The 10,269-nt window shown below is 43.1% G+C and overlaps 1 protein-coding gene across 1 annotated transcript in view; it reads right to left on the reverse strand.

The window, feature by feature from the left end:
* Positions 1 to 9,764, reverse strand: part of galnt1 (UDP-N-acetyl-alpha-D-galactosamine:polypeptide N-acetylgalactosaminyltransferase 1) — a 40,461-nt gene extending 30,697 nt beyond the window's left edge. Inside the window, exon 1 of the mRNA XM_072394344.1 lies at positions 9,350 to 9,764. The gene's annotated coding sequence lies outside the window, so the exon portion shown is untranslated. The remainder of the gene's footprint in view (positions 1 to 9,349) is intronic.
* Between the last annotated feature and the right edge of the window lie 505 nt (positions 9,765 to 10,269).

The following is a 10,269-nucleotide window of genomic DNA, read 5'->3' on the forward strand; positions in this document are numbered from 1 at the left end:
AAAGCGGAAGCGGATACCAAACTCAGATACTGTAGCCACTTGACTGAGAACTGCAAACTTCGTGCATTAGCAGAACGAAACATACAACAACAACAAAAAACTCATTCCAGCTTCTGGTTATGCTCCAGTACTGCTTTAAAGCATTTTGCATTTGTAAGTGTCCAAAGAAAGGCTGAGGCTTCATAGTGGCACGCAATGCACGTTAATGCTTTCGATTTAATCGGTGCTTGAAAACAAAAAGAATAAACGTCTGCAGAAAAAAACATAATTTAATATTCTGTTGCAGAACGTGTAACACGGTGTTGCACAGCTTCCCTGTGAGGCTGTCATTATCAGATGGGCTCTTCTTTTGAAAACTTAATTCAATGAGGGTTTGTTGTCTTATAAGTGGCTGAACAGATGATTCTGTGACCAAGACAAATGAAAAGTTCAATGAGGTTCAAGTCTTACAAAGGAAGTAATGTGAGCTGGATATAGAGGTCAGTACACATGTACAGTGTCAGACTGGGCCAGTCAAAGTATTCTATTAATGGAATTATTGCAAATATCTGAAGTAAGCATGATCGTGTCTACATGATCTTCCTTTAGCAGGTCTCTTTCATGAAACTAACAGAAATGTCATTTTTTCACATCAATCCCCACCTTCTGACGGAGTTGGTTTATTGAGAGAAAGAGGGCTTCGTTACGCGTTGGCGTGATGAGCAGAGGGGGCGCTATGCGGGGTTGGAAGTGACAGAGGCAGAATGGGCTGCGAGTGCGAGACAAATCCGACATCACTCCACGACGCTGTCTCGAACTGCGAAAAACACACATCAACGTGGCGCTGAGACCCCTCTATCTGGCATCTGTAAATCATCAGAGAGGAAAACCGGTGTGGGCTAACAAGGACGCCGCTTTCCGCTGATAAGCTGAACAAGGGAACCGCTGATATTCTTTTTTTTAAGGGTTATGCGAAGTATCGCATTATTAGTAGGGTTATAGTAAATGGTGGGGCAAAGATGAGTAGAGAGAAAAAAATTAAACCCTCACTCACAGTTATCTGTATGACGATTCACTGTCAATAAAAACGTCGTAACCCTGCCAGCCCAGTACTGAATACATTTATAAAAAGACACAAAAACTAGTACTCTGGGTCAGAATGAGGAGAAATGTGTGTGAGCCAACTGTTTCTTCATGACTCAGCAGAAATTGGACATATCCCATCTTCTCCTATGGGGGTCGTAGGGGGATGGGAAAGGAGCATGGCGGTAACCGTGGAAACCAAGTAGTATCTCGCTGAAACAGACGCTGTGTGCAAAATACTGACACAAATTATCTGCGCATGTTTACAAAGAAGTGCCCCGTTGGAGCTTAGCTGAACACAACATATAAGGTTACTCAACACTGCGAAGCTAAGCTGCTGCAGTCTTTATTACTTCACTCTATTCAGATATTCGAGGTGACTCTCCAAGCTTTGTGCCATCAATACAAAGGATCTCCCAAACCACCCAGATGGCTTGCTGCAGCAGCAAACTGGATTTTGCTCGAGTTAACAAAGTTGCATTGGCATGTCCAGGTGCTAAAAAATGTGCACTCACAACAACAAAAAGCACACCGTAACCCTCTTTATCTTTTCAAAACATGTTTTTGGCATCCCAGAAAAGAGTTTTCTCTTCCGCTTTCCTACTGTAAGCCACAGTATTCTACGGCATAGACGTCTTATCACTGTATTAATCGATACTGGCTTGTTAGCAAGCAGATTCATATTGATATTTTCACAAATTATCAAGTATTATCATTCAATTTTTATCCTCCACTTGGTGAATTTCTCTTTAATGTTCTCTTGACTAGCTATCTTTTTTTTTCTTTTTTCTTTTGCTTATGCAACTTTGTGCTGATTAGGTGGTGCAGCGTTGTCTTTCAGATCTTTTGGTCTGAGAACTGCTGCATTCGGATATACAGCCAACATGAGCAAAGAGGGTAAATCCCAAGGTGAGTCCTCAAATGACTCATCTCGGCAATTGCAGCTGTCAGTTCATCTGCTGTTTAGCAGCTAATCAATTTGTGATGTGACTTCTACAGTTTTATGAAATGCAATAACGTCAAGACCCCTAAAAATGAAATAATGAGCTGAGAGAAGCGATAAGGAACAAGAATCCATGGAAATTAAACAAACTGCAGAGACAAACGTGATGATTAAATGAACATGGATTATAGGATATGTATTTATGCATATTTGTAATAATTCATCTTGGTTTCAATGGCAATTTCTAAGGCATAACAGGTTAGGATCACTTAGGGAAAACGGAAAAAGAAAAACTCTTCGACACCATCCAATAAAAAGCGCCATTTGATTTGAAGCAGCAACTTCCTGTACTTTCTTGAACTTCATGGAAGTTAAAGGGTGACATAATCCAACATTTAAAGAAACGGTTATATCTTTGTCTTCTAAAGAACTCACGATGCCATCTTTATTCAGCAACACGGGGCACACAGGAAACAAAGCCCAGGAACAGAAATAGACCATTAATTCCTTCTCAGAGACGAACCAATGCAGAAAACAAGAGACTGCCGCTCAGAGTTGAAATAAACCTCTGCTGAATACTGCTCTAAATCCCATTTCCTTATCATTAAGCCAGCAGAAACACTGCGTCCATCCAGCTGAGACACACAGAGTGTGACAGCCTCTGAATCATCTGTAGAAGCTCAATATGCAGGAAAAAAAACATATACATGTGAGGTTTACTGTGGTTTGCTGCTCTCTTTTGCACTCACAATATTTTCATCAAGGCTACTAAAAACTAGGCAGGGGTTACGTAAGGTCACTGAATGAGAAAAAGCAAAGATCACACGCTTGCCACTCCGTTGGAAAACGAGATCCTCGCACCATCAATTAAACCTCACAAGGAAAATTCCCACGTATTCTGAACTCACCAAAAGGTCTGCGTGCTTGTGTTGGCTTTTAGCTGATTCCAGTCTCTGAAGTAGGGAGCAGAGAGCTGGCAAGACTCCCTGGTGGCACACACTGACCCACTTCTGCGCAACTCTATCCCTAATGTGACCCACTGGAGAGCAAGAGGACACGTGCACGAGCACGTGCACATAGGCGCGCATACATGCACGCGGTGAAATAGCCCGTCTACAAAATCCTAGAAGATCCGAGAGCCAGAAAAAACAAAAAAAGACTGCTAAATGCTGTCAAATGGTTTTCCTCCCTCTCTTTCTCATCACACCATTTCACATTCTCTCTCACTTTGTCTGAAGATCAACCATTTAAGCCTTTGCTATCTGATCTAGCCAAATTACCCACCAACATCCGGAGGAACTGTCAGGGCTGGCTGCCCGTTTCAAGCAGAGTCGCTGAAATGACGCAACAGGTCGGATAAATGTCCTGCGACACAAACAACGCGCCAAAGCTAATTCTGTCAGTTAGAGAGACGGATTGATTGAAAACGAAAACTTCAGTGTCCCTGGTTTGATAACCAATTAGGACCAGATGCAACTTAGGCGAGTGTCTTGACACATGCAACCTGAGCACTGCAACAGGTCGTGGGAGAGCTGGGCCTTGACACAGCTCGAACCACATATTGTGTCTTGACATTACTAGGAAAACATATTGTGTGCTGACACTGCTCCAACGAGATGTTGTTTAAGGTCAGAATGAACCCTGTGTCGATAATGCCGAGGATGTGGTAGCATTCTCAGACAGCAGGTGCCGAATAGAGGTTGGGTTTGGGCCACATACACACAGAACGATATCAAGAGGTAAAAGAAGATCTCACAAACTAAAGTCATTGGGAATTTCCGTGCATGCTGAAACGCACATGTCTCTGTGACGGTCTGTTCAATAAATTCCCCATAAGAGGCTGACCATGACGAGTCCGACTGCTTATTTCTCCACAACAGACCACAGGCTGGTCGTCCTTACAATTGAAAATGAATATTCAAATAAGACGCTCGTCATACTTCTCGAAAGACATATTTGTTATCAAAGCCTCATTCAAACTGGACAAAAAAAAAAAAAAAAACACACCGCCACGATTCTGCAGTTGTTGCAAACATTTATTATTAATTTATTATTAAGTTGTTTTGGAAATTATGTCAACTTTGGGGACAAATACCTTTATTTAGTTATTTTTTTTCCCTTTAATCAACAAACCAACAAAAGTTTCTCACACGGAGGCCCGATAAGAGACGGGAGCACCAACCCGGGGACAACGACAGGCACAAATGATCCGTATTCTGCATGATCCGGTTATCCAGTTATCAGAAAACCTTGCTTGCAGAAATTGTGTGACTTCATAGCCTACAAAATGCAGGGTCATAACATCAACCCACAGTTGAACTCAATAAGCATGTTTGTATGACGCAAGAAAATAAACAACAATAAACTGGACTTTTGACTGGATTTTTTTCTTTTGTCAGATGGCTAAAATGCCACAAAATGTCGGATTTTATAACCACAAGATCATCTGACAATAAAAATCTGCATTCAACTTAAAGACTACGTTTGTGGGGTGAATTCAGCTGCACTTGCATGTACGATGACCTCCCACAGAAAAGGTTGGAAGCAACAGTTCACAACAAACCAAAGTTGTGAACTGCGGTATCTCAGGCCCCGGGCGCTCCAGGGTGGCTTCAGGCTGCCCAGAATGTGCTTACTTCAAACGGAGCCAGAAGCAGATAGTTTTAAAACCCACACACTTCTCCCGATTCACTTTAAGAGCACACTCCGTGTTAGTGTAAGCAGATTTTCCTCTAAATACAGGTCCAGTAGTTAAGTATTAACTTTTATAATATGTGTATGTAGCCGTGGACACAGTTCCTTGGGATAATTAGGCATTTAGAGCTATCATTTGAAACAATTATGAATAGTTGCAAAGCAAGCTGCTTGTCTGGAGAAAAGGTGTAATACTGGAATATTCTCCAGAGAAAGAATGAATGAACGGGAATGATGTGGTCTCACACCGTGAGAGCAGCTTGACAAGCAAAACGATAAGAAAACTGATACGCCTCAATGCCGACAGGCGAGGTAGTAACAGAGGTGGGTTAAGAGCGGGTTAACAAGGACATCTTTTTCCGCACCTACAATATGGATATGGCTGCTGTCGCACAATGTCCTTATGCTACAGTACATCACTGACAGACTTCAAATGATGGTGCAGTGCATGAAACCAAAAGAAAAAGTATGGGACATGTTTTCAATTGGTCAGTTCGTTTGTTATAAAACCCAACTGTGATTCAGCAGAAAGCACACAGTCCAAAGGCTGAACCAAATACAAGACATTAGCATTTTAATGTAAATCAGCATGATAGCCGGTGGAGCTTGATGTTAGTGAATAACGCTAATTAATTCTGGCTTGGCCTGGATGGTATTGCATTATTTTTTAAAGTGACATTGTTTTGTTTTTTTTCAAATGAGATGCAAAAGAGAGATTTCATAGAGATATAGTAACTGACATGATCTGCTTCCTCTGTAAAGTCATGCGACTATGTACATGTCATCTCATTCAAGGCACAACCCCCAGCAAGCCTTTTCCCTCTGCATTTGTCAGCAACAAGCTGGGCTGCACTTGCTTACAGCTTCTCCTCGTTGTTAACAAATACTTCTCTTCCAATAAAACATCCAGCATTCAATGTGTTAAACTAGGGCTACATTCTGCTGAAGTGTCACCAGCCACATGAGCCCAACCGCCCTTTTCGACCCTCATTTCTCTCTTCAGCCCGAAGCTCATCGTGCGAACCAAAATCACCAGTTATCTCCCACGAAAGTACAACCAACAACAACAGATGGTATCAAATGGGATTTTAGTCGATTTTAGTGGTGTAAAATAACTCACTGGTGGTTGATTGTTGTACTGTCTGATAAGAGAAAGAAAAGTTGCCAAAATGACCCTTGAATACTGTACTACAGCATATCAGAGCACAGCTCCGGCAGGAGAGAAGCAAATATTAAATCAGGTTCAAACCTAGCTAAGAAAACCAACAGACATACATCAACCCTTTTACCGCTTTATCTAACTACAATTAAGCATTAACCCATTCTAATTAAAAAAAAGGAGGTCCAAATAGCTGGATAGGTTAAACAACTTTACAGAGCAGACAGCTATTTAACACGTCATTACATCAGCAAGTTAGCAAAGCTCCTTCTCAGCCTATAGTTACACACATGCCACCAGCTGAACACACACTTCGGTTCACTGTATTTTCACAGCAGAGTGTATCCAACTCACCAGCAGCTTTCCTGTAGTTACAGCAATGAAGCAATTCTTATTTTTCTCCAACAGGGCATCGCGTAATTCATCCCCTGGGCTGCGTTTACATTCACGCTCCGTGTCTTGCACCTCACATCGTTTTTTACAACTTCTGTTTGGCTGCAGCTCTGTGAACCACTGACTCTGGATAATATTTTCAGAGACAATGCACATGCATTAAAACTACGAGGGTGCGACCAGTCCTTCTCTTCTTTCTTCTTCGTCTGCCCGCTGTCGTGTCATGATCCTTATCGGTTATCGGCCAGTTCTTGGCCCGGCCTTTGTGTCCGGGCAGGCCTGGCAGAGGCCATCAGCCACCATCATAGCCACGGTGCACCAAGCCTCACAGTTTCTAACCCTGCTCAGCCCTACAAAACCGATGAAATGACCAACCTCGGATTACCCACCGAAATAAAAAAAAAACCTGTACCAGAATTAGCTATTCTGATGGTGAAACAAGAGCCAGCTCGGCCGATCAAGCTAAATGATTTACTGAAAACCTTCTTTTGCATTAGCGAACTTCCTCGCCACTCTCTTCACAAGCCTTTGTAAGACCTTCGGCAAGTTGCTAAGACACAAAGAGAATAAAACTACAACAGTTATTTAGTGTGATTTGCAGCTACGGAATAAAAACTCATATGAAGCCGTATTACTGCAAGCGTCAAGTCCCAGAGTGAGTACTGACCTGCTTTTGCTGTCTATTTGTGTGAGCAGTGGCAACGCAACAAAGCAGGGTGACCAGACTTTTGGGGGATGCACAGATTCGTATGAGTTCCTCTTGGATGTGTCTGTTTATGTGCATGCGTGTGTTTGCATGTGGGTCTGATCCGGCCATAGTCTGCAAAGGGGAACAATGGCATTCCTGTGCTCTGAGCTCCAGGTGGCTGTGGAAACCCAATCCCAAACCAAGGCTCGCTGGCACACAGAGTGCCGGGAACGCCGAGTGCTGCTGCCTCCCTCCGGAGACTCGGGTCAGAATAGAACTATTGTTCCAGAACTACTCGGCGCAATAAATGCACCACAGCCACGCTCGATGACAAACGCCAATATAAACACAAACAGACTGGATGTCAAAGATTTTGACCTTTTACTCCTTAACTGTCGATATCATTCACTAAATAACATATATCAAAGAAAAGTGAAAGCGCATACATTTCAGAAGTGAGACTTTCTGTGAAAATTAATGTAACTACAGTCAAAAGCATGTTCATTAGAGCAAGTAAAACCATCTGCACTACTGTTACATAGTGGAAACACACCCAACCTGTTACTTGCACATGCTCTTTATGAGTTAAAACCATTGTGACGTACTTGCATAAACGAGACGCTTTTTAATTCTAAACATGCAACCTTCATTAGTGCCATTTCTGCCATCTGAAGAGGCTTAACTCGATTTTCTTGTAAATCTAAATGCATGTCCGTGAGTTGAACCAAAACGCTCCCACATCACAAAATCTCCAATTAGTCATTTCAAACGTGGACACAAACACACAGCTGCACATCTGCTGTAGCCAGAAAACGCAGTCAACACACACACACACACACACACACACACACAGGGCAGGAAACGCATCTATCGACTCAACGGCCTTGAAATGAGGAACATGATTCATTTCCTTTCAGTGCTGGACAGTCATGCTTTAACACCGGGCAGCGTTTAGACATACAGCTCTGACGCAAGGCAGACAGCTAACATGAGACGCCCAAGTCAGGGAAAACGCACACGGCCAAAGCCAGAAACTCATTCAGTAGGTGCCGCATAGATTCCCCAGTAACGACAATTATTTTTCACCTAACTCATCCCCTCGTTCAAGCCAGCTCCTCTTTAAGGTCATTTAGCTGTGCTATAAAGACACTCCTGTTCAAAAAAAATGACCAAAGCCTCCAGTTCATGTCCAGCAATGCTACAGGTAGAATAGAAAGTAACACAAGCTCCACTGAGGCACAACTACTGCTTTCATACAGGAAACACCACACACACACACACACACAGAGAAAATATACTTTTTCCATCCTCCTCCTATCCTCCCCAGGAACGGGACGGATTAATTAAATTGGTTTCCTGTCAATCATACATCTTCATCCTCTGTAAATGTGACTTGAGCTGTATTGATAGTGAATCCATTTCCTTATCTCTGAAGATAATTACAGTATTGTTAATGCACGCTCATTCAAGCAGATAATTCTCTCCTCTTTCACTCACTCCAGGAGTCTGTCTCTCTCACACACACACGTCAGGCCCAAAATGTTTCAGCCAAACCTTATAAGATGTCCCCATGCGATTCAATTACTAAAAATGTCATTAAAATCTGTTTGTGGTTTAAAACCAGCAGCCCAGCAAGGAGAAACGGGGTCATTCTGGTCATTAGTTTTTGCCTCTATTTGTGTCAAGCTAAGCTGAATCATCTGACCTCTAACAGACACAGGATACAGAGCAGGCACCGACCGAGACAAAACTCCGGTCAACGGTTCATCTTTCCAGGTTGTGATGCAACACCGAAGCTCTCGACTGATCAGAGGAAAAAGGGGGAAAAAGGGGGAAAACGAAACCAGAAAGTGTCCATGACCACGCCACTGCAAGCATTATGGTCAACTTTAAACACGGACCGCTTTTTTTGTTGCTTTTTTGCTTTTCTTACACGTCTTCGCACCAGGTCGATAGTCGGGTCAGTTTATTAGATAACAGCGACTTATTTGAATAAACTGTTAGAGACAGTGCTCAGACGTAGCCAGTGTGAGATTACATTATCAGAACCCCATTCGCCGCAGATCAGCAGTCAAGGTTGAGCGTTGACGTTATACGACTAAAAAAAAAAAAAGTATCCAGGAGCATAGTTGTCGATAAAGGGTCCCATTTCATTCACGTACTGTTGCGGAGCAGCGTACGTCGACACATTAGCTGAATGGTAAAGTGACAATCGTTGTGTTAAACGCTGGCTCGCATCACATGCCAGTTGCTTGGCTGCTTCTGTCAACAAGAACCCCTTCTGCCATAGCGCCGATATACTGCAGCTAGGTACCGTTAGTGGCTCACTGTCCAGAGGCAAACCAGCGGTTGACTTTGGTACTGGGAGAACAATAACGGGAAAACATTTTCACATATATAGCTCGCTTACCTGGAGTGAGGGGTCACCTCAATCTGCAACTGTGGCGCAGAGGACCGCAGGCTAGCTACGAGGCAGAAAACTGACGCTGATACGGCACAAAGTGTCACAGCTAAGTTAGCGGGCTAGCTAGCTTAGCGAGCTAACGATGGGGTGGGGGGAAGAGTGGCTCCCTCTGTGCCGTCGAGATACACCAGTTACCTAAAAAAATACAAAAGTCGGGGTGATTCTCGCGTTCAGCGTGGCCACCAGAGCACAGTCCAACGTCAGCAAGCGTAAACAAGAGATACATCCGTATGAGATGACCAGTAATGAGACAGACGGTTCAGTCGGCAGTAACGCTATGCGGTGAGAGGTGTCGCTCCGGGCGGACGTGCTGCCTCCGCCGCTGTCTGTCTCACTGACTGAGATAAGGGAGCCTGGCTGCTGATGTGCAGCGAAAACACAGGCAGCATCTCTGCTCATCCCTCCCTCGACTACCTCAACCCGGAAGAAATTCTCTAACTGATCCCATCCTCCGTTATATAGCGGAAAAATAACTGATCCCAAGCATTGTGTTGGCGTTACACACAACACATACGCGTTTGTGTTGATTCATATATACTTTACAAAGCCTCCACAAATTAGGGGTGGTTGAGATGGATCTTTAATTCAAGAGTAAACTGAGCTGGTTAAGTAATAAGAATGTGGTATGTATGTATATATGTACACACACACACACATATATATATATATATATATATATATATACATACATATATGGCCTAATCAGACTTACAGATCCAGTTGTTGACATGTTCCCTTTACGTATTATTTGCAAATAACCAAATCAGATTGCCATTCACAAATAAAGCCAATCAGGCATATGACAAAGCAGCATGTTATCGTTGTAGGTACTTGAGATTAAGTTTGTTTGACTAGCTTTGCATGAA

The sequence above is a fragment of the Leuresthes tenuis genome, unplaced genomic scaffold (genome assembly GCF_036924035.1).
Source record: "Leuresthes tenuis unplaced genomic scaffold, fLeuTen1.0.hap1 SCAF_10, whole genome shotgun sequence".
Taxonomy (NCBI): Eukaryota; Metazoa; Chordata; class Actinopteri; order Atheriniformes; family Atherinopsidae; genus Leuresthes; species Leuresthes tenuis.